The sequence below is a fragment of the Apteryx mantelli genome, chromosome 17 (genome assembly GCF_036417845.1).
Source record: "Apteryx mantelli isolate bAptMan1 chromosome 17, bAptMan1.hap1, whole genome shotgun sequence".
NCBI lineage: Eukaryota > Metazoa > Chordata > Aves > Apterygiformes > Apterygidae > Apteryx > Apteryx mantelli.
In genome coordinates, this window is record NC_089994.1 from 16050043 (window position 1) to 16074931 (window position 24889).

Consider the following 24889-nt stretch of genomic DNA (forward strand, 5'->3'; position numbering starts at 1 on the left):
TGGGTTTGGGGACGACTAAGAGCTCCTAGAGCAGCAGCTGCTTGTGCAGCTACGTTCCCCGGCTCTCAGCCCCGTAGGTGCCTGTCGCCTTCCCCGCTGTGCTGGGTTTTGCCCAGGTCTCCAGCCCTTGTCGGGCTCTTGCGCTGCCCCCCGGGACCCCCGCGGGCCGCGTTTCTCTCTAATAACAAACCTTACAGCTCCTTCAGCTCTGAGATTTACCGGTTGGCGTATAAAGCCTTTATTCGTCCCTGTCTCTTAAAAAACAAGCAAGACTTTATTTGTCCCACTGGAAGGTTCCAGTAGCATTTGACTTGCCCTGGGAGCCTAAGCGCGACTGCGGCAGTGCAGGTGGTTTCCGCAAAACGCGCGTTTGCTGGCGAGCAGAGCTGCAGCCCCTTGGCTCGGGGGGGGGGGGCGCGGAGAAGTGCGGGACCCCCGGGCTGGGGCTGGAGAAGGTGCAGGTGCGGGGAGACGTGCGGAGACCTCCGAGAGGAGGCCCAAGGGCGCGAAGCTGCCGTGACTCGAGGCAGGGGCCTCTGCGCCGGGGCTGGGAGCTGATGGCGTTCTGGATGTGCGGGGTGCGGAGGTGGCCAAAAAAAAGGGGGGGAGGGGGGGATTGACGGATATTTAGAACTTGGTCCAGCCCCTTTCGCTGCTGCCTTTCCCGAGCAAGGTGATTATTAAACCTTCAGGGATTTTAGGGAAGGGCGCGGGAGCGGCGGCAGCAGCCGGGCGGGGGCTGTTCCCGGTGCCGGCCCCGAGCTCGGCGCTCCCAGCTCTGCGGAGCCGCGGGGGAGCCGGGCCGGGGCGGCGGCGGCGCCGGACCCCCCCCCCGCTCCCCTCCCGTTCCCCCCCCGCTCCCTGCGCGGCGGCGGCGGCGGCGCGGCGCGGTGCGGGCCGGTGCGGGCCGGTGCGGGCTGGGCCGGGCCGGGCCGGGCCGGGCCGGCAGGCGGCGCCGCCGGGGCGCGCGAGGCGCCGGCCGGCGCGGGAAGGAAGCGGCGGCTCCCGCGGCGCTGGGCTCGGCGCGGGCGGGCGATAAAGCTGCCGGGGCGGCCGCGGGCGGGCAGCGCGGCGCCGGGCCCCCGCCTGCCCCCGCCGCTGCGCCGAGCCGCGGCCGCCGCCCGCCCCCGCCGCGGGCGAGGAGCCGCCGCCGCCGCTTCCCTTCCCGGCCCGGCCGCGGATTATGCCCGCGCAGCGGCGGCGTGTCGGCGGGCAGCGCCTCGGAGGCGGCGGCAGCAGCGGCAGCAGCCGGTGCGTGGCGGGGCCGGGCCGGGCGGGCGGGGGCACCTGCCCGCGGCGGGGGCGGCCCGGGGGGGCGGGCGGGGAGCGGCCGCCGCGGCCGAGCTGGGGCGCTTCCCCCCCCCCCCGGGCCGGGGGCGCTTCTGCGGCGAAAGTTTCCCCCCGAGACGAGCCCGTGGCGGGCAGGGGAAATGTCCGTCTCCGTCGCGTCTCGCCGTGGAGGCGCTGGGCGCCGCAGCCCTGGCGGCGTTGTGCCTCAGCTGCTAATTATTGCACGAAAAATAGGAGATGTTTGTAGTCTTGCTTTTAAAATTGCCTGTCGGTGTGTTAACGTGGCCCTTGTTTGCATGTGTGTGTATGTGTTTGGTTTTTTTTTTAATCTGTGCCGGCGGGTTGCGGAAAGCACCTTTCTCCTCCAGCGTAGCCGACAGCTCGAATATCAGCGTTGCGTTCGGCAGCGAGAGATGGGCTTGCTCGGTACGCGGCGTTTCGTAACGGCGGCTGGAGCGTTTGCGGTGGGTCGCGCGCCCGCTGTGCGGGAAGCCGCGCCGGCAGCCCTGGCGCTCGCTAAGTTTAAGGCCTGAATGAACCCGGGCGCGCGACGTGCCTCCCTTTGGCTGCAGCCTGCTCGTCCTCCTTCCCGAGCTGCCGCTCTCCTGGGCCGCCGTCGCGATGGGTTTGGTCCCCGTGGGGTGGCCGGGCCTCGCGGCGGGAAGCCGGCGGTGGCAAGAGCCTCCTCGGCGGTGCAGCCCCGCGTGTGCCGAGGGCGAAGGTGCCTCGGCGCTGGCTCCCACGAGAGCCGCGGCGAGACCTGCATCGGCCTCTGCTCGCGCCAGCCCTTGAATGGCGAGAGCGCGTTTCCAGATGGACGAAACGCCTTTGCTTAGCTGTGACTGCGGGGGAGAAAAGGAAACCTGCTGAGCTTTTGGGCTGAGAGAGCCCCCTCTGCGGTCGGCGAGCTGCTGGATGAACGACTCGGGCGATCCGCCAAGCTCCTGCCATGACATCTCCCCTCCGGCGGGGAGGAGGAAGAGGTTTGGCTTTTAGGAAGGAAGAGGAACACTGCTCCCCTCGGGATGACGGGCAGCGGGAGGGATGCTCTGGGCCATGCCCCGCTCCCTCGGGAGCTTTGGGCCCGCTGATCCCTTCTTGCCCCCCTCCCTTGATGCCCCCATAAAATCAGGGGTCAGCTCCCGAGCTCTGTGGAGCACGGGTGAGCGCTGCTGCCCCGCGCCAGCAGGCTACGGGATGAATGGTTTTAGCTGCTTGTCGAGCCACGGGAGGGTTAATAGCGCTTCCTTCGCCTCCTCCCCAGCCCCTCTCGTCCCCCTGAAGACGCAGAAATGCCGAGTCGCTTAAGCCTGGGCTCGAGCATCATTAACTGAGCGGGGATGACCAGCCCCGGGCTCCTGGTCCAGCGTGCTGCCCTGCTCGCTGGGCACGCAGCCTGCTCCGTCCCCTGCGTTTCACGTTAAATGTCGTGACCGAGGCAAAGTTATTTAAGTCATGCATTTGAAAAAAAGCCTCTTCCTTTGTTAATTCTTGCTCTGAGATGAAAACTCCTGTCCTCTGTGCTCTCTGCGTCTGGAAGCAGCTAAATGGGTAATACGATGCCAAAAACTGTCCTCGGTCTATAAAGATGTACTCTGCACATGCGAGTGGTTCAATAGGACAGCGGTAACAGATAAATCTTTCACAGCTCTCAGGACATCAGGACGTAGGAAGTGGTTTGACATCGTGTTGAAATATCTATGGCTTGTAGGTCTCCTCCTCCTCCTCCTGCGTGCTTGCTCCCTTTCCGTGCCCGAGCTTCTCACTTGTGCTATATTTTTATCGCGTGGTTTATTTTTGTCGTGACTGTGTTGTGCTCCCGAGTAACACAAGAAGACTGACTGCATTACCGAGTTCAGCGCTGGCTTCTGAGCGATGGGTTTTTTTTTTCCCCACTGTTGAATCGGCGGCCGCTGTCTGTAGGACGGTCGCTCCCGTCCTTCGGCAGACCTCATGCCTGCGCTGCTCCCTGCCTTGCTGTAGAGCCGGTGATTTTGACAGGTAACCGGCTCGCGGGCTTGGCCCCGAGTCGCTCGATAGCCGAAAAGCCTCCTCGGGACACACAAAATAAAGAAGGGCGAAGCGCGAAGGGGCAGCTGCAGGCTTGCCCTCGCGTGCCGGTTCTCGCAGGAGCGCCGCTTTGCTGTCCTGGCAACGTGTGCCGGGCGCGGGAGCGTCTCCGAGAGGGGCAGAGGGGCGAAGCAGCGGCCGGGTCTGCGGGGCTGGAAGTGCGGCTTGTTGTGCTGCTTGGCTTTGGTAGAGCAGACTTCTGGTAGGCTGTTAGTTTTCATTAATCATATTTAAGTTTCTGTCACTAACTTTTTAATTAAAGGCATGGTTGATACCACTTTAATGAATGTACGGATGTTAAGCCATCTTCATGCATAAAAATGCTTTTTAATTCCCTTACTATTCCCTTTATGGCCCTTAGATGCTTTTGTTACCATTTAAACAGTCTACAGTAGCAGCTGTTTATCTTCTTATAACTTTTTTTTTTTTCCTCCTCTGTGTTCAGGAAACAGCAATGGTTTGAGTAAACAATTCCCTGGTATCCTTTAACAATAATTTTTAAGCAACTTGGCAAAAAGGGACATGACTGATGTCTAAATAGTGCACTCGGAGACTCTTCTTGCTGACAGCAGCCCTTAGCCTAAAGTAACTGCTAAAAGCTTTGCTTGTTCCTCCTTCTTGCGTGAGGTGGTGAGGAAAGTCAGAAGGCCTTGATGTATGGCTTTCGGTTATGGTGGATTTAGCGAGGATCTTTCCTCCAAACGATAATTTCTTCTAAAGTGTCCTTTCTATTTTGGGGTTGCTTCTGACTGTATTTCAATGCATTTGTCACTTGTTGTGCAACTAACAGCCAAAGCCTTTATTGTGATTTACCATCTGGCATGTGGGAGTTTTATCTAACTTCTCATTTACTTGACAGCAACCAGTTTGGAAAGACCTTGTCCTGATTTTATTTATTTTATTTTATTTATTTTTTTAATTCTCAAAAGTTGCAACTGGAAGTGTGGGGGGGTTGAATTTAAATAAGTAGTCTCTTTTTGTTCAGAATCTGTTACCGCTTCTGCGAGCTGGCAAAATAGAGCATCCCTTTCTTCAAGCAAACTAATTTTAAGAAGGACCCTCCGATTAGTCCGAAACAGCATTAATTTCCTCCCACTGTAAATCCGGTAAACTGTAAAGCCTGTCTGGGAAGCTTCAGGAGACGGCGCAGGAAGCTGGGGCTTGCTCCTGAATGCCGCTTGACTCCTGCCGTTCTTGCGTATTCCCAGCAATGACCCGGTCTAGGACCAGCACAATCCACTGAGAAACACTTCTCTTTGACATGATGTTTTTCTTTTAGGCTTCCTCTTATATGAGGGAGATGCATGATTTGGGCTGGGGGGAAGGAACAAACAATTTCTTCCTTTTCTTTTTTTATTTTCTTAGGGTGGAAAAGCAACCTGAGAAAAACACACTTTTCTTAATAGCTAATTTCTCTAAATTGTGAAGATTTCTTCTAGTTTAATTTTAAAGCTCGCTCATATAGGGCATGATGCAATTAATATTTCTGTGTATCCCCAAATTAGTAAGCTATGTCTAAATTTAATTCTGAGCCTGAAAGCATTCTTTTAAACAAAAATGTTCTGTAGCTTCCACTGTAAATGGGAGTGAAGTAATTAATGTAGAGGAGGGGGAAATAAATAAAACATTTTTATTTTTAACTTTGTTTCCTGGGTATTGGAGGAAATCCAAATGCCACAGCATTGTACTGGGGCAGAAGAATCTCTGTGTGAACTCATCCACGAACTGAAAGGGAATCTGACTCTTCTAATTATAGTGTCCAAAGCCAAGAGTCCTATGAAACTTGAAGCGAGCAACGAGTATAATGAATGATATTTAGATGTTCTTACTAACACTAGAATAATAAAACAAATTAGCATTGGGCTAACTCGCATCCTGCCCCACCAGGGGAGTTTTAATCACTAGAGCGCTTGGTCAATGCCCAACGCTCCTGAAGTCGTCTTCTGTATTTCCTGTAGGCAAGGTGTCTCGCAGGTGGGGGAAAAATGTCTCTTTAAAGATGACTGTGGGGATCCTGGGGGAATCTCCTGAGAGATGTCAGTGTCTGGAGACAGAGCTTTTCTCAGCAGCTTGCAGCCCTCCTCAGTATGTTTTACACAGGGTCAAACTTCAAGGGGGAGAGGAAACAGGGGGTTGCCTATGGAAGTGGAGACAAATGGTTATTGAACATATGTGGTACAGGGAGCTATGGGACTTACCATGAAAGAGCAGGAAGAAATCTAATGAGTGTAGGGTAAAACCTGCTCTGGGGAACCTGGGAATGTCTGAGGAGATCTCTGCAAGGAGGAGGTCCTGGCTTCCTGATGCAGGACCATTCAGGAGGAGAAGTTTGGTGCTTCTTGCCGCCTCACCTGAGCTCACCCTTCCATATGCAGGGGATAGTAGCAGGGGACGGTGTGTAATTGCGATTGACTTGTGTGTGATGTCTGCCACAGCGCAGGACGATGAATGGTTTGGAAAGCTGCAGCTGAGCTGCTGGACCTCGCAGAGGGCTCTTGAGTTCAGAAACATGCCAGGGCCATTGCTCCTGTGACCCCCCCCCGCCGCTGCCTTATGCAACAGCTCCTACCGGCTGCTCGGCTCTGCAGCGGTGATGCCGGAGAGGGCAGGAATGGAAAGCAAATACTTCCACTGATTAAGAAATAGGCTGGGCAGAACATAGCTGCCTGCGCAGGAATATGGGCAACCTGAGCAGCAGTTGGGTCTTCTCGTAATCACTTGCAGCAAAAGCTTCTCTTTCTTCAGCTTCTCCTTTCTTGGTTGGTGCTTGATGACTCCAAATTGGCTTTTTCTTCTGGCTTCTAACAGCCTCCAGAAAATCTTGCTTGGGCAGAGCAGAAGAGCTGCAACATCCAGAGATCTGAGTCCTTGTGGACCTCAAGATCTTCCACAAAGAGAAAAATCTGAGAGTCCTTGGGTAATGTGGAGTCTGCCCAGATCCACAGTCTGGGCTTGGCCACGTTTGGACGGCTGTGCTCAGTGAGCGCCATGACATTATAAGCAGGAAGCTTAAAACTCTCCTCTGCAGGAAAGGAATTGAGCCTAGGTAACTTGGAGAGACTCCTTCAAAGTGGTGAGGAAAAGCAGTTCACCGCTAATCCCTTCTGGTCATTTAAACAGCTCGGTTTCCTGTTGGAGACCACACGGTGGCATTTCTACTTGGATTTTTATTTTCTCTTTATCGGTTCATATCGTCTGGCGTGGGGCAGGGGAAGATCCGGACAGCCCGGTAAAGCGACAGGTTGTGCCTGGCTAGAAGGGGGCCTCCGATCATTACAGCACCACCGGGAGAACTTAGGAAAGATAACAGAGAACGAACAGCTGAAGGCTTTGTAATTCATGTTGTGGCTGCGGTCCATGTAATGGATAGGGAAGTCGACTGATTTGTTTGGATTGCCGGTGCTTACATAACTATAGCTTAGCTTCGGGACACTAGTTCAAGCAAATCAGCTGACTTAACCCATGGAGCAATGACCTCCAAAGGCGTTTCTCTTTAACAGCGCGATAACCGACTTGGGAGGTGGGAATGTGTCATAACATCAGCATGCGGAGTGCTCTGTCGTATCTTGGCGTCTCAGCGGCAAGGCCTTGTTATCTCCGGTTCCAAGGAAGTTTGATGTTTGCATGACTGTTAACTTTAGATGTGTAGCAAGGCCTTAATTCCATTAAGTGCTTTAAAAGGTGATGGAAGGATTTCAGGCTTTTATAGTACAGCCGTGGTAAACTATAGTTCGGCTTCTGCTGTGTGTCTTGTACTGGTTAGTCATAAGGAATCTCATTCAGGACTTAGTGAATCACACTGGGACTTTTTTTTAGATGACTTGAGCTGGAGTCGGAGAGTTACGCCATCGTGGGGAACCCTGCAGGGCTGTGGACATCTCTTAAGAAGTAAAAAACGATGCTGTGCTGCCATCAGTTGTTAGACGCTTGGAATGAACAAAGAAACAATTTTTATAAATGTCTCCCTATATATAGGCATATGGCGTAAATATGTTTTATGTACGTCAGAAGACAGTACAATGGTTATAAATGCGCTTGTGATAGTAATTTGTTTTAAAATCAATGCTGTAATTTAGGTAACCTCCTTCTAGAGGTAGAAACACTGAGGAATCATTTTTCTCTGTGTGGGTGGTTTACCTACTTTAATGCAACTCTTCCCTTTTTTTCCCCTCTTTTTTTAAGAAGGAAATAGACATTTTATATTTATCATATCAGATGAAATTGAGATCTAAATATTTACATCTTTTTGCTGGATCTGAGGTTGAGAACCAATTGTAGGCGTTGCCAAGCTGTTTAGTTGTCTCCTTCACTGAGTAGGTTGATTTTTTTCCTTTGGGTGGTGGAGAGATGGAGCCTCATATTTCTCTTTATTATTCTCTCGTCAGTCTCTGCAGCTGGAAGCGCTTCCCTCTGTGGGCTGCTTGACCTGGCATTATGTTCGGAGGGTGTTCTAGCCTAAACATGCCGCGAGCTGAACGCGCGTTATCTCCCGCAGAACGCAGAGTTAGCTGCAAACTGTGAAAGTGGAGAGGGAGTTCAGGATACGAATATGTAAATAACTCGGGGATAGCTTGTAAAAGAGAACAGAAGGGGAGGAAGAAAGGCCTCGTGTTTGCTTTTTCCCCGTCATCCTCGTCTCTTCTCTAGCACTCTCCGTGGCTGAGGTTCAACTCTCTCCACAAACAAAGGTGGAGGATCACGTCTGTTTTCTGCAAGGGTAAACCAGTAGCCGACATGTGAAATGTTGCAGGTTGCAAGTCGGTAGAAAAGACGGTAGAAGAACCAGAGCTTTCTGCCTCCAGTTTTCTTCTGACTTTCTGCCCAAACCCAGCCTCCTGGGCTGTGCTAGCATGCGTGCTTAGTCTTGTAAGCGACCAGGCAGGCTGCTGCTCTTTGGGCATGTCTGGCATGGTGCTCTCAGGCCTCTGATCCTGCCTGTTGTGTAGGTCCACCAAAGCCAGCAGATGAACATGAGAATACCAGACAGCTTGTTTGTTTTCCTTCTCTCCCTTGTTTTTAAACATTGTTCGTGCAGGCTCTTGGGATCCATTATTTGTCTAAACCTGTATCTGGATTGTAAAGTATTGCTGAAAATTTAACTTCTACAGATGGTAAATGTCTTCCAGTGAATATCTTCAAAAATGCATTTAGCATGGACGCAATGTATTCTTTGTCTGTTTTGGGACTACAGAATAATTTTTAATACTGTCTGTTGCTTACATTTAATTCCTATAAATAGTGTTTTTTTTTTTTTTTTTTTTTTTTTTTTGATAAGTCACCTCTAACACTATTGCTGTCAGAGGAAAGTTCATATTTGGGCAAGCCTACTTGAAGCCTTAAACTTTTTAGTACAGCTTGCGTGTGTTGCTTGTGGCTTCCCAGTTTTAATCTGTCATTGTGTTTAGAAGAGCAAGAGATGGTTTGACTTGCCCACAGAGGATGTGCACTCTGCCTCTGCTTGACAGTCTGCTCAGACAAATGGTAGCATTGGAAATTCAGCATCAAGAAAAATCTTGATAGTAAAACTTTTCTTCTTTAGAGTTAATGTCTTATAAACTGACTTTTAACAGCAGTAATATTCATGCAAATCTGTAAGAAAAACTGCTCACTGAATTTTGTAGGTGCTTTTCCTTCTGTGCCTGGTCTCTGGTGGACCTTATCAGGACATGGGCCAGATCTGGTGCATCATAGCTGTAAAAACTTCTGGACTGTCTAGGCAGAGAGGATATAGGGGAAAGCCTTCTCCTGCTCTCCTCCTCGGTAAGATAGCCCCAGCAGAAAAGCAGCTAAAGAGGAGATTTCATTGTCTAATGGAGCATCTGTATTATTAAAGGTAGGTAGGTTAAAGCTTCTCTTACTTACTCTGTATGTCTTTTTGTTGACAAAAGTTGTGTGTTAGTCCTTGTTAGCAAAGTAGAACTGAAGAACGAGATTAGAATGTTTTTATCTTAAGCATCGTTACCAAAATCATCAGCTAAACTGTATTGAGAGTCTGCTTTTGTTCCTGGTGCTCTACAGGCAGAGTATAACTTGACCTCCCCTTCTTCCTAAATCAAGTCTACAGCACCAGCAGCTCGGAGAGGCACCTTCTGGTTATGAACAGGTTTGGAGTCACCAGAAAGTAATCTGGGAGACAATGTCAGTTTTACAACTGTTTCTGAGAATTGCATTTTTATTGTTCCTACCAAGTGCTCTGCAGAGGTCTCTTGCAGTGGATTTGTAGATCCCTGCACAGTTCAGCTAACTTGCTGGGTTTTCTTCTTCTTCTTTTTTTCTTTTTTTTTTTGGGGGGAGGGGGGGCAAGGGTGTTGGTTTAGTGGGAAGGAATTTGGGCCATGTAATTATTTGTGTCCAAGCTCAGGTTTACATTGCCATGATGTCTTATTTGTAGAAGCTGTGGGTAAACAACATAAACCCCAGTAAGATTTTTTTTTTTTCTTTGATAGGCGATTCAGATTTCATATTGCGGGTGTAAACTTGGTTGCTGTTTATTACAACCTATAACACAGAGGTATTGCTTGAACAATGCTCTACTGTAACTAGCTGTAGAGCTAGGTAGTAGGTGAGGGATTTCTAGCAGATGTTTCAGCAAGGAAGACTACTTTCTTATGTGGTTAAAACTGCAATGTAAATCTTGCTAGAGTTTGCCTTTAGGGACAGTTGTAAAGCAAATTCCCTAAAGGCCTAAAACCCCTCTAATAAGGGTCAACAGGGCAGGCTCCTAAATTATGAATGTAAGCCGTGGCATCCCCTGGAGAGGGGAGATGCATCTGATCCCTAGGTTTATCCCACTTGAAAAGGCACAAAGCTTGTGTTTCTCCACGGTGCAATTAAGGGTTGGATAGACCCTAGCAAACATACATGGGTAAGGCAGGGGAAGAGGCTGATACCACGACAAACTGCTTGTGTTGGAAATGATTTCTGAATTGCTCTGTGCACATGGCGCTTACTGGTGTTGCACCCTGATTTTTGAAGGCTTTGACTTTGACTTTTTGCAGAGTGGGCGCTCTTTTATTTTATTTTATTTTATTTTTCTTCATTAAATTGCTCTGTGGAGGTGACAGCTGCCGTGGGCTAGGCAATCCTCTGGGCGAGGAGGCTCGAGCCTGGGGGAGGCCAGAGGCACAGCCCGGTGCTTGTTCAAGCTTTCTCCTTGCCGTCGGTGTGGCTGCAGCCGCCGCGAGCGCCCGGCTGGGATAGCTTGAGCAGTCACTAAAGGCTGCGTAAGCACAGCCAGGCGCTGCGGAGCCCAGGGCTTCGCGTTGCTGTTATTGTACTGTATTCCATCTGGAGGTGGCAAAAACGGCCCTCGCGGGGTTTCTTTATCTTAAAGCTGTCAAGAAGTGCAGAATGAGTGACATATTTTCATTTGACTCATCTGCTGTCAAAATGGTGACATCCTTGAGTCACGTTAAAAATGAGGCCTTGTAGTTGAATTGGCGCGTGCTTCTGGTAAGCATGGAGCCGCTTCTTGTTTTGTCCTTGCTAAAAAAAAAATTATTATTATTGTTGTTATTTTCCTTCCTTGAGATAGGACGAAACTGGTTAATGTTATCCCTTACGTCCTGGATTGCAAATAACAGGAGAGCCTCATCCAAGTGGCACGCTGGATGTTAGCTGTAAAGATGTTCAAATGACCTGCTTTACAACTATTAAAAACCCTTTTAAAAAAAAAGGAAAAGAAAAAAGTTAGTGCCCAGTAGCCAGATGGTTGGAAAAGAACACCCCACGATCAATGAGGCAATGTGTAAATATTTTCAGTCATTACCAGGGTACTGCTGTGTTGACACCGAAATCCAAAGTGCTATTCCATTGGGCTCCTCACTGATCAACAGATGAGCCCTGATAAAACAGGGGATAAAAGCACAGTGCTGAGCATTATTATGGATTGTGGGGCTTGTTGACAAGGACAGGCTTCCATCGCGGTCTAAAAATGGATTTCAAATCCTGTTTAAGCATGTAACTGAGCCACAAACAGTATTTCTTCCCTGGCTGTCAAGTTTGAATTAAATGGTGTGTTACTTTCTTTTGAGCTGTTTTATTTAAGGTGAAATACTGCATAGTTGACTAATTTTTCTGTTTGCCACATTTATATTGGAAGGAGTAAGGTGGAAGCTGATGTAGCGTTATCTGCTTGAAATACACCTAACCAGAAATGACAGGAAAGTAATGTAAATCAAACTGTGGAATTACAATAGATTTTGGGGAAAAAAAAATTCTCCTAAAAGCAGGCTGTAGAGATCCTCTCTGATCCTCTTAGAAGTCTTCACAGGGGCAATACTATTTGCATGCATAAAATATGAAGTTTCTTCAGCAAACAGAAGTGCTGAACCCATGGAGAGGCATCTTCCCCCCTTTTTTTTGTCCTCCCCTCTGGTGCTTTCCCTCATGAAAAACCTCCTGGGTGATACCTCTCACAGAAGGTAGCTTGAAATCTGACTTTAAATAGATGCTTGTAAAAGCTGCTCTCTAATGTCTGAATCCATAACTGCCCACCTCAAAACTCCCACGGCAGCGGGGAGCAGCTGCTGTTGGTCGTGGTACCTGGGATCCCACCGCTGAGACGGGAGGTTGTCTTCTGCTGTGGGGGGTGAGGTGTCCTCGCGGTTGTGTGCGACAGGTTGCCCTTGTCAGTGCGTGACGTTAAATGTGAACTTGTCTCACCTTTATCGAGAGCAATGTGAGGCTCATAAAACCTTGCCAGGGTGCATGTAGGGTGGATTTATCTTTTTGATGTGTTCTCCTGCAGCCTGATCAGAACAGCAGGTTGCAATGCTTCAAACCCCAGTCTCCTATTTCCCATAATAGTGACTCCTAGGGAAGGAGGGGGACAGTTTTGCAAACGAAAAGCTCTTGCTAGGTATAGCGAAGTCCAGAGATGGTCCTTGAAGAGGTCTCCATTCTGGAGCTCGGGTGGAAGAGCTGCTTCCTTGCTTAAACGAGGTGACAAGTTTATGTGGAAAGACAGTGGTTGATGTCCTCCTCCTAATGCCTGTCCCCTGGTGGGGGGCGACCAGGTGGCCAGGGCCTTGTCCCTATTCCCAGTTATGTAAAACAGATGAAATAGGCGGTTCCCCCAGACTCAGCTACAGCTTCACTGCTGAGGTTTATTTAAACCCATTGCTGTGAGCAGGCTGAGAGAAAGGCCCAGCGTTCAGGGCTGTGAGCCCCCCCTTCCCTCCTCGACTTGCTCTTTGTCTCCCTGGGACTTGCCTGGCAGCTTCTGTTTTCCTCCAAATTTGTGTAGGTTTTGCATCCTTTCCCATGAAGCTGCCAGCAATCCAGGCAGCTTTCTGGAAGCCTTTTGTTCGCTTTCTCTCCCCTCCCCTTGGATCGGGCTGTTACGGTAAGGCCAGGACCCTGTGCTCCTTGGGGAATAAAACCACAGAGGCTCTGTGGAGGGTCCAAATGCTGCAGACATCAGGCAGGGGAAAATCTGTCTAGGTGCCCTTCTGAGCTGCTTGTGTTTTCTAGTTAACTGCTGCATTTATCTTGCTCGTTGATTAATTCACTCTGGTTCCTGGCACATACTGGTGCCTGTTCCTCTGATTACAGAGTTCTTCAGGATTTTGGATTTATTTATTTTTCATGTTTGTTTTTTAAGGTGCTCACTTATCTCCTTATTGTTTTAGGGTGACTGCTAAGAGAATGGAAAATACCATCACTTCAGGGTGGAGGACTCCTGTGAATATCCATGATCTGAAACTGATGCTCGCAGACCACGGGCATGCGGTGTTTTACCACAGCTGGCATTTGTCAGGGCTTAGTATTTATTAATGCAGATTGCACAAAAGCAGACTGAGCTAAAACAACTGTGGTGTTTGCTAGGAACAATTTCGCTGGTTCATTTATCCCTGCAAGATTGTGCTGTCAGTGTCTCTGACTCTGCAGAAACAGCATGAGAACATCGCTTCCTCCTGCCGTTGCCCTGGCTTGGCGATGGCATGGGCTGGGACAGACCCCCCTGTGTCCTGCCCTGGGGTGGCAGCTGGGGATGCCCAGTGGCAGGGGGCTGATGGGCCCTCGGGGAAGACGACATCCCTTCCTGGGCAGAGAACTGCGTTGGGGACTCGGAGGTCTCTGTAGGAGAAACCTTTGTACCGGTGAGAAGGCTAAGGTTTATAGCATAACTACACATCTGAAGGTAACCTCTGAGGTTGGGAGCAGTTGTGAGCTGCTGTGGGTGGGGCTGGAGAGGGGAACAAGCCCTCTTCATCCTGCCTGACCGTGGTGAAGGGACTTTCCTCCCTCCTGTTCTTCCTGCTCTTCTGCCTTTTCTCTGCCTTGGACGTGGAGCCAGGATGTTTTCTGGGGCAGGAGCTGCCTTGCGTGAGTCTGTAGCATTTAGGGCTCTGATCTGGGGCGAGATGTGGCATGTTCTGGTCTGCAGTTGTCACCTCTGCCCATCCCACCAGTGCAGAGCGTCTTTGTGGTGACGGGGACGGTACCCCTTCAGGGGAAGGACTGATAGCGGAAGTGCAACACATCAGTTAAGCAGACAGGCCTTCAGAAGCCAGCAGACAGCATCTTATAATTAATCTGCCTCCATGGAAAGATAAATGCCAGTTCTATTAGTGTAATGTAGTGTTTTCAACAATTGTGCTAAAAATGAGCCACTTACCACCTGCTGAGCAGCACCTCATCCGCCTTGCAAAATGTATTTGCATGTGAATCTGCCTGCTAATAGCTCCGGTCCGCTTTCATCTGCCTCCCGTGATGTACTGCTGCGGTGCTCCCAGGCCGAATCTGATCTTTGCCTGGGTTCAGGTTTTGAGTGGTTCTGAGCAGTCTCAACTCCCCAAAGACTTCCTGGGCAGAGAAACTTGCCTGAGGGCTCTTGGAGGAAGGGAGAAAGTTAGTAATGACAATTTTTGCAAGTGGCACAGAGAATAAAAATGTTCTTGAAGCCTTTTTGAGAGCTCTTGCCTTAACTTGCATTTCTAAATGTTGGTGTGTGGTTGTTTTTTTTTTTTTTTCCTCCTGATAAAGTTTGCTTTGGACAAATGCACTGCTTATTTAACAATACCGCAATCTCTGCGTTTCAGTAGTACAAATATAAAACAGGAGTGGTTTTAACTGCATGTGTATGCTAGTACCACTTATCAAGAGATGTAGCTAAAATGGAGGCAGGGTGAATTCTGTATTATTAATCTAAAAGGGGTTTAGCACTGACTATTTTTAATTTATTTATTTTTAGGTCTCAGAACAGATTACCAATTTAAATTTGAATTTAAGAAAAACATCAGTGAGACCTATACAAATAGCAATGAGTTTGAAAAAGTACTGTACTAAATTGGGCGTAGAATCAACGTGAACTGTGTATTGTGTGAGCCGAGGCTTTATCAATGTGATAGTGTCCTAGACTATATTAATTATCTTACTTTCGCTGTTTACTGTGGAGAAAATGCTGATGTTTACATTTTTCCAGAGGCCATACTTTTAGTTTCTGTTGTTCAGAAATGCTTTTGCTTTTAATCACTTTTGGTTTCAGTACAGTTAGCTAGTGTATAGAGAACTCTTATTTTTCTGCCTGGAATAATTGTTTCAGACTCCTTGTCGCTGAAAACAGGAAGGCTTGTCATCTTTTCCCAGCCTGCAAAAGAGCAAAAAACCCAGCCCTGAAACAAAAAGAATAAAGCAGGTAGGAAGATAAAGTTGCTTTTCCTGAAAACTGGGGAGGTTTGTGTTTGCGCTTCTAGTTTTGCGTAGCTTCCTAGTGAGACTTTCCATGGTGCCTCCACAGCGGGTCAGCTGAACGCTGAAATGTTTCCCTGAAACCTTGGGAGCCGCTCGTCCGGGTCCTGCTCGTTCCCAGAGCCGCGTCCCGGTTCGCAAAACCGGCGAGCTGCAACGGCGCTGACTCAAGCTCAGGTTTAACTTACTTATCTTTAAGCGTGTGTTTTGGTGGATGTTCCTTCAGGGAGCCTGTTGTCTGGCATATCCAGCGTGTACGTACGTTTGTCCACCTTGCGAAAACAGATTTAGTGTGGACAATGACAAATCTTGATGCAGTTAATAAGGAATGAATTACTGTATAACGTTAGTCAGATTGAGCCTTGATGTTGTTTAGATGTATGTTGGGCTATAAAACTATGTAGATACAACTTTTTTTTTTTTTTAAAGAAAGATAATGAGTGAAAATTCTTGTTTATTTGCAGATTAGTTTGCTAGAATGGTTAATGACCAATGAAACTGAACTCTGAAAGCACGTAAATCAAATGCAAAGCAAGATTAAATTTATATTTAAATAAACTTCCATCATACAGATTTGAATAGGTGACTTGGGTGGGGGGGGAAAATTCCTTTGGGCTTTAAATCAAGCCATCATGTATGCTAGTAGGGAAAGAAACACTCTTTTTTTTTTTTTCCTCCCCTTTGAGATAGAATTTTTGATGACTTCAGGATTCTTTAAGAATTTAGTGGATTGCTATTTACCCCCATGCACAGAGACCTGATAAATTCTTGACATCAGTTTTGTATCTACCAAATCTCTGCTACCAAATATTTTCTCTGTGGGTTTCAAGATGCAATTTAAGAGCTGTATTCAGTTAAAGGAAAGCAAACAAATATTCGACCCAGCAATACAGCATAACTCACCTGATGCCATTCGTCGATGCCACCCAAATGGGATCGTACGTAGCTCACCGACGCGGGCGCCATCGCCCCGCGAACGCCAGCCGTGTTGTAGCTTGTTCCGGACAGTCGCGGCAGGCTGCCTGGTAGTGCCTGGTGCTTCCGAAGCACCCGAGAAAATCCAGCAGATGTTTTAACGCCGTCGTGCGGCAGGATCGTTTCCTCCACGCGCGAGCACACGGATGCGCTTTGGGATGGCAGCAGAAGGGTGTGTCCAAGCCAGAGCTGGGAATCGCTGGGCTTTGGATCCGGGGGGATCTCGCCGCCGGGTCCCGCGGTTTCTAACCCAGATTTACCCATTTCTCAGCACTGAAGGAACTGCGGTGGGTTGGGTGACTCGATGCCTAACGCTTTTGGCGCTGGCGCCCGGGCTGGGAAGGCAGAAGCGGCGTTGGGGCTCCGCGCGCCTGCCTCGGCTGTGAATCAGCCAGCGACGCTAATGGGCGTTTGAGGACTAAATATATTTTTAAGCTGTCTGGCTGCTTGCTCCCGCTGAGAACGGGGAGATTAACGGCACTGACACGGTCCTCGGGCTTCCTTCAGGATGAATCTGCCCCGCTCGGGCATTTCTTGTCGCTTGTGTTGTGTTTTTGCCGCCTGTGGGTCGCTGGTCGGAGGAAGGCGGCAGCAGCGCCCGCGGCCCTTCCTTGCCGTCCTCCCCAGGACGGGGAGATCGGGCACGGACAGGGCAGGCAGAAACCCTGGCCAAGAAACCGAAAAGACCCAGAGGGGCTTGGGGAGATCTCGGAGGGGAGCACATGTGCGAGCCAGGTGCTTTAAAACAGCTTTAAAAATGGTTGCCGGCAGCTGGAGGTGTCCCTCAGGGAGGCCGTGGGCTGCTGGGTGTAACGAAGCCGCCGGCGATGGCGACGCGTCGGCCCGGCCCTTGGCGGCCCTGCCCGGAGCAGCCGGAGGGGAAGCAGGCAGCCGCTGCCGAAACGCGAGGGGAAACGGGCTGAGGTGGAAACGGGGCCGCGGTGTCTTGGCGCCGTGCGGGAGGGAGGGGGCTTTTCCCTCCCTCCCCTCCTCGCGCCTCCGCCGGGCCCGGTGTCGGCGTCGCCCTCGGCGAGGCCATCGCATCGCGTCGCGTCGCCTCAGCGCGGTGCGGGAGCAGCCGTCGTCCCGTGGACGTGGGATCCTGCGCCGTCGCGGGGGAGCTGTTTGGAAGAGTGCTGCTTGTGTCTTTTATTTTCGTTATTATTATTTATCGTCGTGCGGAGTGAGGTCCGTGGTGATGTTTCCACCGTGGGGATCGCTCAACACCGTATTTGAAAGGGAAATGCTGTGGGGGGAAGTTGGGACGATATGGCGCAGAGAGAGCACGCCACGAGCGGTCAGTGCACCGCTCTTATTTATTTATTTTCTTAATTTTTTTTTTTTTTCCTTTCTGAATTTCCATGAGTTCGAGATGGCGATGACTCATGGCTTGGAACGCGCTTTAAATCCCCGAGGTGCTCGTTGCCGCCTACCATCACGTATTGAATTTCTGACATACCGGAGGGATGTCTGCAGAGAAACTCTGATGTGCAATTATAAAACGTTGTAGCTGCATGTTGTTTGCATAGGAGCCATTAGCATGGTATCAGCGTGGCGATAACGCCGCTTTCTTCTGGCTGCTGATTTCCCCCGGGCATGGCAGTTAAGCGACTGTGCTTTCTCTTCCCCTAGGATGTTGACACATGTGGACCAACAGTGACATCCTTTTCCAGCGATGCTGTCTTCGCTCCCTCCTGCGCTCAGACGCCTCTAGAGAGATTTTCTGCAGAAGGTAGGTCCTGGCAGTGCAGCTGGATGCCTGTCCTTTCTTCTATATTGCAAAAAATAAATAAATATAAAAATTAAAGGTTGCTAGGGAGAACAGTAATGAGTCCGATGGCTACTAGCTGGCTGCTGGTGAGAGAGGGGATTAACCTGAGCTTGGTTTCCACTTGAAGAGACGATCGGGGAAACTCTCTAAAATGGAGCCAGGAGGAACGGTGCTATGAGTTGCCTTTGAGAGGGGTTTGGCAGCCGCAGGACGCGTTGGCTTGGATTGCGTAGACGTGTGTTGGAAGCAAACCTCTTTCTAAGGAAAATTCATGCTCCCTACCTTTTGTTTTGGCTTAGTCAGCATCCTCGTTTGAAATCTTTTCGAGCAAATGAATTAAAAAGGAAATTCCTGTGCAGGGGAGCGCAGCTAGTATAAACTTTTTGTATATATTTAAATGTTGTGTGGGTCTCTCTCCCATCTGAAAAATTTTAATGACCTTGTATGCATTTAATTTGTACTGAAATAATCAGGGTGCAGCCCCTGGTACTACTATAAAATTGCTATCAATTTCTATCTTTTCTTCCCCCCCATCCCTCCCAAACTTTTAATTTACTTTACTTTTCTAAGAGGATTGACCTGCAGAACTCCCCAGCAAAGAGTGTAAATGGAGAAACTGAATACTTTTTTTTTTTTTTAAACAGGTAGGCTTTAAGAGATTTCATGCTTTTTATGAATATGTGGTTACCTGCAGTTCCCTTATGCTGTAACCTCTGGAGTGTCTCTTAAAGGTTTCCTGTGAATCTTTGCATCTCTCATTAAAATCCTTTGAGTTCTAGAAATGTGTGTCATAGTGCTAAATCTGTTTACAAAATTAGTGGCTGAGCAGTTTTTCAACAGACGTGGAGCCAGCCTTTAGATCGTTCCTGACTGGGCAGTTTTGACCTCAGTTGCATCTTCTTGTTTTCTTCCAGTGCATTCCTCGCCATTTTTTTTTCTTTTATGTTTTTAACCCTTAATGCCACCAAGTGTTTCTCTTTGCAGTGATACTGTGGTATAACAACCTTGCATTTCTGCTGCTGGATGCTAAAACCCCAAATTCCTGCCATTTGGTTTAAGAGCACTGAATTGCTGGGAAGAGCAGAGAAAGGATAAATGAGTTGGGATCTGAGACTCTTCACATAGAAGACTAAAAGGTGTTTTCAGTTTCTCTGGATTTATGCCTTAGAGTCTCAGCAGTTACACTGAAACCCCAGAGTGACTGACACTGGCTTTGTATTAGCATGCAATATCTTTACCAGAAATCCTTGAACATTACGGGTCATTTGAATACCTTAAACAACATCTGTCAGGGATGTGGCTCCCAGTAAAATCATCACTATTTGTCTTGTTGATTCCCCTCCTGAAACCTCTCTCTCCAGGATTGGTAGAGCCTGGGGCCAGCTGGGGCGGCTGCTCCCAGTGCCGCAGCGTGTCCCGCTGCGGGACATCCGATTGCCTCCGAGAGCCCTGCAGCTTCTCCCCTGCCCACTGCAGCCTGCGAGGGAGCCGGGGACAGGTCTCCTGGGGAATAACTGCTGCTGTCAGCAGCTTTAACAGAGGAGTTAATGCTCTTAGAGGCACTAATTGCCATGTGCATTTGTGCTCTTGTGCTGGGGGAGAGCAGGGATGTCCCAAGAGCTCTGTCTCCCTCGCCTTAGAGCACTGTGTCCCTTTGCTCCCCCTTAGGCTGCTGTGGAAAGTGTGTGTCTCCAAATTGGTGGCAAGAGCAAAGAAGAAATACAATCCTTAGCATGTTCGAGGTTTGCTTTGCCTTGAGGCTATGGCTCTACTCATTTCACTTGCCTGAAGGATTTAATACTCTGCAGGGCTGATGTTCCTTTATAAGGAAGGTGCCCAAGTGATTATTAAGTCTCTGGGCAGGTAGCGAAAAGTGCCTCCAGTTGCAGCAAAATGAAACCATTCAGCTTGCGTCACTAGAGAGCAAGTAATGTCCCTGGAATGGCAGGTAAGGTATGTAGGGAGAAAAATGGGTTTTAAACCTTGTCAGGGAATGCAGCATTCATGAAAACAAAGGGCTGCAAAGCACTGCCCAGAGCAAGGGAAAAAGCTGTACACGCTGGGTAGTTTTCCCCTCTGTTCTGCCAGCATCCCTGCGCAGCCCTTTCGTGGCTCAGACCCTGAGGCTCTGAATCCAGGCTGCTGGACAGAGCCAAACGATGGAGGAGCGTCCCCTGGAAATCGTACTTGAGAGTATTTTACATGGAATTATTTTAAAATCTAGGAAAGTGCCCTGGATTTCTGGCACAAGCAGGAAGGCAGAGCAGAATCTGAAAGGGGTGTGTGTGTGTGTGTGTGTGCGTGTGCGCGTGTGCGCTCTGTAAGTGCCTGCGATGCTCCTAGCATGGCTGTGGGACCTCAGCACGAATGCCGCCCGGGAAGCAGCGTGACAGAGGAGGCGGAGGATGCCGCTGCAGAGCGAGGAGGTGCCCACTGCTCCGTCCAGCTCTGCCCTCGCTCCTGGCTGTCCAGGGGCACTGCACCACCTTCTTGCCTTTCCTCCTGCCCTGTAATCACAGGAGCCTGGGAGGGATGGGGGGTGAATGCCCCCTCTGTAAGAAGAGGCAGAGACTGGCGTTGAGCAGGAGGTTAAGAGACAGGAGAGGAGAAAGTAGATGAGGCGAAGGCAGCTGGAGGCACAGCATGCCTTCGTTTGGGTTGGGGCGGAGGTCTGGGGCTCTGGGGAAGTGGTGCTCCCCCCTCCCCCCCCCAAGCAATTCATGCCCATCACTGAAGTAAATGTACAGTATCCTCCTATTAAAGGAAGCGTGGGTTTGCTTCACAACTGGTTCCTTTTCGTGTTCTTCTACCTTCCTCTCCCTTGCCTGCAGCACCTGCCCTTTGGCCTGGGCTGTGACTTTTAGGTACATTTTCCCTCCTTCCCAACCGCCACCCTCTGGTTTGTGTAATGCACATGCCTTTCCCCTCCCAGACCCCTATGCCTTTTTACACAGAAGTAAACCAGGACTGAATCTAACTCTTTCTGTGCTCTGTATGTATCAAGGGGCTTACTGTGCGACCCCAACATGAGAACCGTAGCCTCCTTTAAAGGGGTGAGTTTGACGGAAAAGACCGATTGCACGCAGTCTGTTTTCATGTTGGAGCCTTCATAGCCTACACTGCAAAACACTCTAACGTGAGCTAGATGGAGGTGATAACACTTCAGAGAGCAGGGTGATGGCTGCTTTTGTGCTGGCGAGGAGAGGAACCCTGTCTGGCAGCACAATTGTGGCATTCCCCTATCTCGGTCTGCAAAGGTTGTGGGTTAGCGTGGCGACGGTGCTGCGCTGGCAGGGAGGGAGGAGGAGGAGCTGCTGCTCATAGATCGGAGAGGGGCAATGGGCATCTCTTACAGGTGGGGGATAGTTACAGCTGAAGCGAGTTAGATCTGACAGTCTAGGACATAAATGTTTGGAAAGCTACAGAAAGACCCTCTTAAAGGATTGTCTCCTGTATGGTCTGACATCTTGAAACTTGTAGTGGAGATATGGGCAGGCTTTTCTTTGGTTATTTTCCTTCTTTTTATGGTAGAAATACTAGGGCACGAGGACCTGTTTGGACATATGTGTTTAACTAGGAGGAAAAAGCTGATGACACTGGTGTTGTAACCACAACCTAACTGACAGTTTCCTGCTGCTAGTAACTTTCTGTAGATAAAAACCTCCTTCATTTGTGTTTGTCTGTCTGTGCTGTTTAAATATCTGAGGAAGATTCTGCTCTTTTGAGGGGTCTTGTTTTTGACAAAGTCTTTGTAGTTGTTTGGAGGATGGTGGTAGAGAGATCATTGCAGAACTAATAAAAATTCTGGACCAGTGAAGTGCAGAAGTCTATTTAATGATCTTGTATAACTTAAAACCCAAGAAGCAACCCCATTTAATATGTGTCAGACTGGTTGTGCAATTAAATTTGCATGTACAAAGCTCTATTTCTGGGGAGGTAGGTTATAATCACATGAACCTATCTATGCGTTCGAGACCTTTTCATCCTATATCTCCATGGGATCATTACTTGCTTTTAATTCTCCTTCCCATCCCCTTCCCCCCACCCTTCTCCACTCTGATGTGTAAAATATCACGGCTGCAAAAATGAGAGTCCTTCTTTCCCTGCTGTTTCCACTCCAGCTGGAAAACTTGGACAGATCCTTCCCTTGTGGTTTGTGATACTGTAAATAAAGGCTTGGGAGGTCACACGTTTTCCATCTCAAGTTATTTTGATTCCAGTGCTGGAATGGGGGGGGGGGGAAGAGGGTGGAGGGAAATTAAAAAAAGCAAAACCCCAAACTGTTCTGGTTTATTGTGGGAAAAACAGCTCATTAATACTAAGGGAAAACAATGGAGAAAAAAAAGGCCTTTACAAAGACTGTCTCTGACCAAAGCTGAGACTTGGAGAGTCAGGGTCAAAATCTGCAAAGATATCTTCTCTTGAAGTCTTAAAAGAAAAGTTATCTGAAAACTAACGGCTCTGAACACCTAGCTCCTGTGATCTGGTGCTGTTTCTGGATGCTTCTGAAAAATTTGCTGTCTGTCTATAAAAGTGTGTTGACATAACTCTATAAACATATTGGTGAGTAATTTTACCTATGTTCACAATGAGTGGACTGTATGAATACTGTTACTCATTTGTTTAAATGTCAGTTAAGTGGAGGAAATTCTGACCCTAGGTCTTGCTGGCTGTGATGCATCTTCTGGCTCATCTAGTCTCTGCTTATAGCCCAGGATGGTACCTCATGGTCCAGGGCGTGATGGGTGGATAATATTTAATATACACCTGCTCCAGATAATGATATAGTTCTGCCTTCTGAAAATCAGCACAGAATCGTGGTGTGTTCAGGCAACTGTTACTGTTGTTGTTTGAGGCTGGCCTCCTGCATCTGGCAGGCTTGGTCTCCTCACCACTGTTCCTTTCCATGGTGGTGTTCAAGGCTTTGAATATTTGCAGAAAATACTGCTTGGGTTTAAACTTCTATTTCATGTTTTTACTTTAATTCTGTTTTGGTTTTACTAAGAAACAAGAGCTCAGAACAAGTTCCATTGGGCTTTATTACAGGCTGGTGATATGCAGAGTATGATTAATATTGGCTTACTATGGAGAAACTAACAGTTACCGGCAATTCTGTGTCACTTATTTTTGTTTGACTTTTGAAGAGGCCTTTTCCTGGTAAAGACTTTCTTGTTCTTTTTTATCAAAACAGGATATAAAATGTGAATATAATTTGTCACTACAGAGCTCGCATTGTACCTTGATACTGCAGAAGTATTTCTTTTTTCCATAAACCATTATATTTATAAGTGTACAGCAGGAACAGAAGAGACACATTCCACCATCTAGATGTTAATCTCTGTACAGGATAGTCTTTAGATTCAATAACTTTTCTAACCTGATCTTCTGTGTGTGGTTTTTTTTTTTTTTCCTCTTTAATGGGCACATGACATATGGACATAAAAAATAATGGCCCAATTTCACCCCTGCTGTAGCTCATTGACGTCATTAAAGCTACAGCAGGGATGACTTGGCCCAGATTCTTTAAAAATAAGACCTAATGAACAACCCCTCATGGAAAAGCTCTATAGAGAAGGTTGTTCTGAGCATAGAAACAGATGCTAGGTAATTCACTGTGACATTCGATTAAAATTCCCATTGGTTCCATTCCTGTGAAATAGGGGTAGGGCTTTCTGAAGGGGGCAGCAAGACATGTGCTTGCAGACTCATTTTTACAATACCTGAAGAGTGCTATGGAAAGGGACAACTAATCAAGGGAGAGAAGGCCACCTAAAGAGAGACAGTTCAGGGTGGGTGTGCTTAGCAGTCCTGACTTGCTTGGGAGTCCTCGGAGACCTTTTCTCTTCCCTGAGACTGGGCTTTGCAAGTTCATGAGCCGAAAGATGGAAACCATGGTAGAAAGGGTAATGTGATGCTTCTTCTAAATAAATGATCTGTGGAAAGCTGATGCCTTGAGCAGATTTTTAGGAAGGTGGTTGTATCTCTCTTGTTCCCTACAAGCTAAGTTCTCCTTTCTCCTCACTGCTTCCCAAAACTGATGTTCACTGCCTATGTCAAAATACTGTCAAATGAGGGCTAGCTGTCTGAAAATGGCAGCTTGCTTTTTCCCAGCATTAAGGGGCAGTCCCGGGCTCAATATCTCAGGGTAGATCTAAGGTACAGTTGCTTTTGCTGGCCCAGTTTCCCCCTTGATAACTTGCCCTAGAAAGAGAAGTTACAAGCAGTATAGGTGAAAGAGGGCAGTACAACCCATGGCAAAAATGATGATCAAGCTTGACTTAAAATGATCAGTTCAAACTAAAGTAAAATGTACTTTCCGAATCTGTGCAAACTGAAAACAGACAAATGCAAAAAGTTCTTAAGAGCTGTTGACTATTTTCCAGTTACTAAAATAGGAGGTAGCAATTCATGGATGGCAGTTCTGAAAAATCTTTAGACTAATTTACAAAGTGAGTGTTTTGCTTGAAATTATTTATAGCTGTGAGAGGAAACACTGTTTAAAGAGCAGTGGGGGCCCCAAAGCCGTATTGGTAATGGGTGACTGCTTGATCACTATTTGCAGTGCTGATTTGCATTGCAGAGGGCATCAGTGTAACTCACTGAGCTGAATTCTTGGCTCTTGGGTGGTGACAACTGTATCTGGCCAAGGCAGGTTCTTCTGCAGTTCGGAAGAATAATTATCTGATTTCTTGGACTATGCCATGCTCTTCTGGTCTATTGAATATAACTGCAAGAACACGCAGTTCCCAAGAAGGAAAATGCTTACTGTGTTTTTGGTGAGATAACTGTAGTGTGAATGTGTGACAGCTGAAGCTGACTTGGGGGAGGGAGGAAAGAGCACTTTTGTCTGCTTATAAGAGCGTGTTCATTTTATGGGAATTTAAGTAGGAAAGTTTTCTGCAGTCTAAAGCCAGAAGAGTGTCAAAGTGACATTGACTAGTATAAATAGTGAAGGGAGAATTAGATCTTTAAAATATATTCAGTCTTTTGATTAGTCATCCAAAACTCTGCTGGTAAAACAGGGAAAGAAATCTGGGCTTAACCTGATAAATGTCCTTCTAACTGTGCAAGTGTCAGAAAAAGCTAGAA

The 24889-nt window shown here is 48.3% G+C and overlaps 1 protein-coding gene across 3 annotated transcripts in view; it reads left to right on the plus strand.

Moving 5' to 3' along the window:
- Positions 1–2798: 2798 nt before the first annotated feature.
- Positions 2799–24889, plus strand: part of PITPNM2 (phosphatidylinositol transfer protein membrane associated 2) — a 136464-nt gene continuing 114373 nt past the window's right edge. For all 3 annotated transcript variants that reach the window (XM_013958662.2, XM_067306810.1, XM_067306812.1), the window contains exons 1-2: positions 2799–2841; positions 17662–17761. The gene's annotated coding sequence lies outside the window, so the exon portion shown is untranslated. The remainder of the gene's footprint in view (positions 2842–17661; positions 17762–24889) is intronic.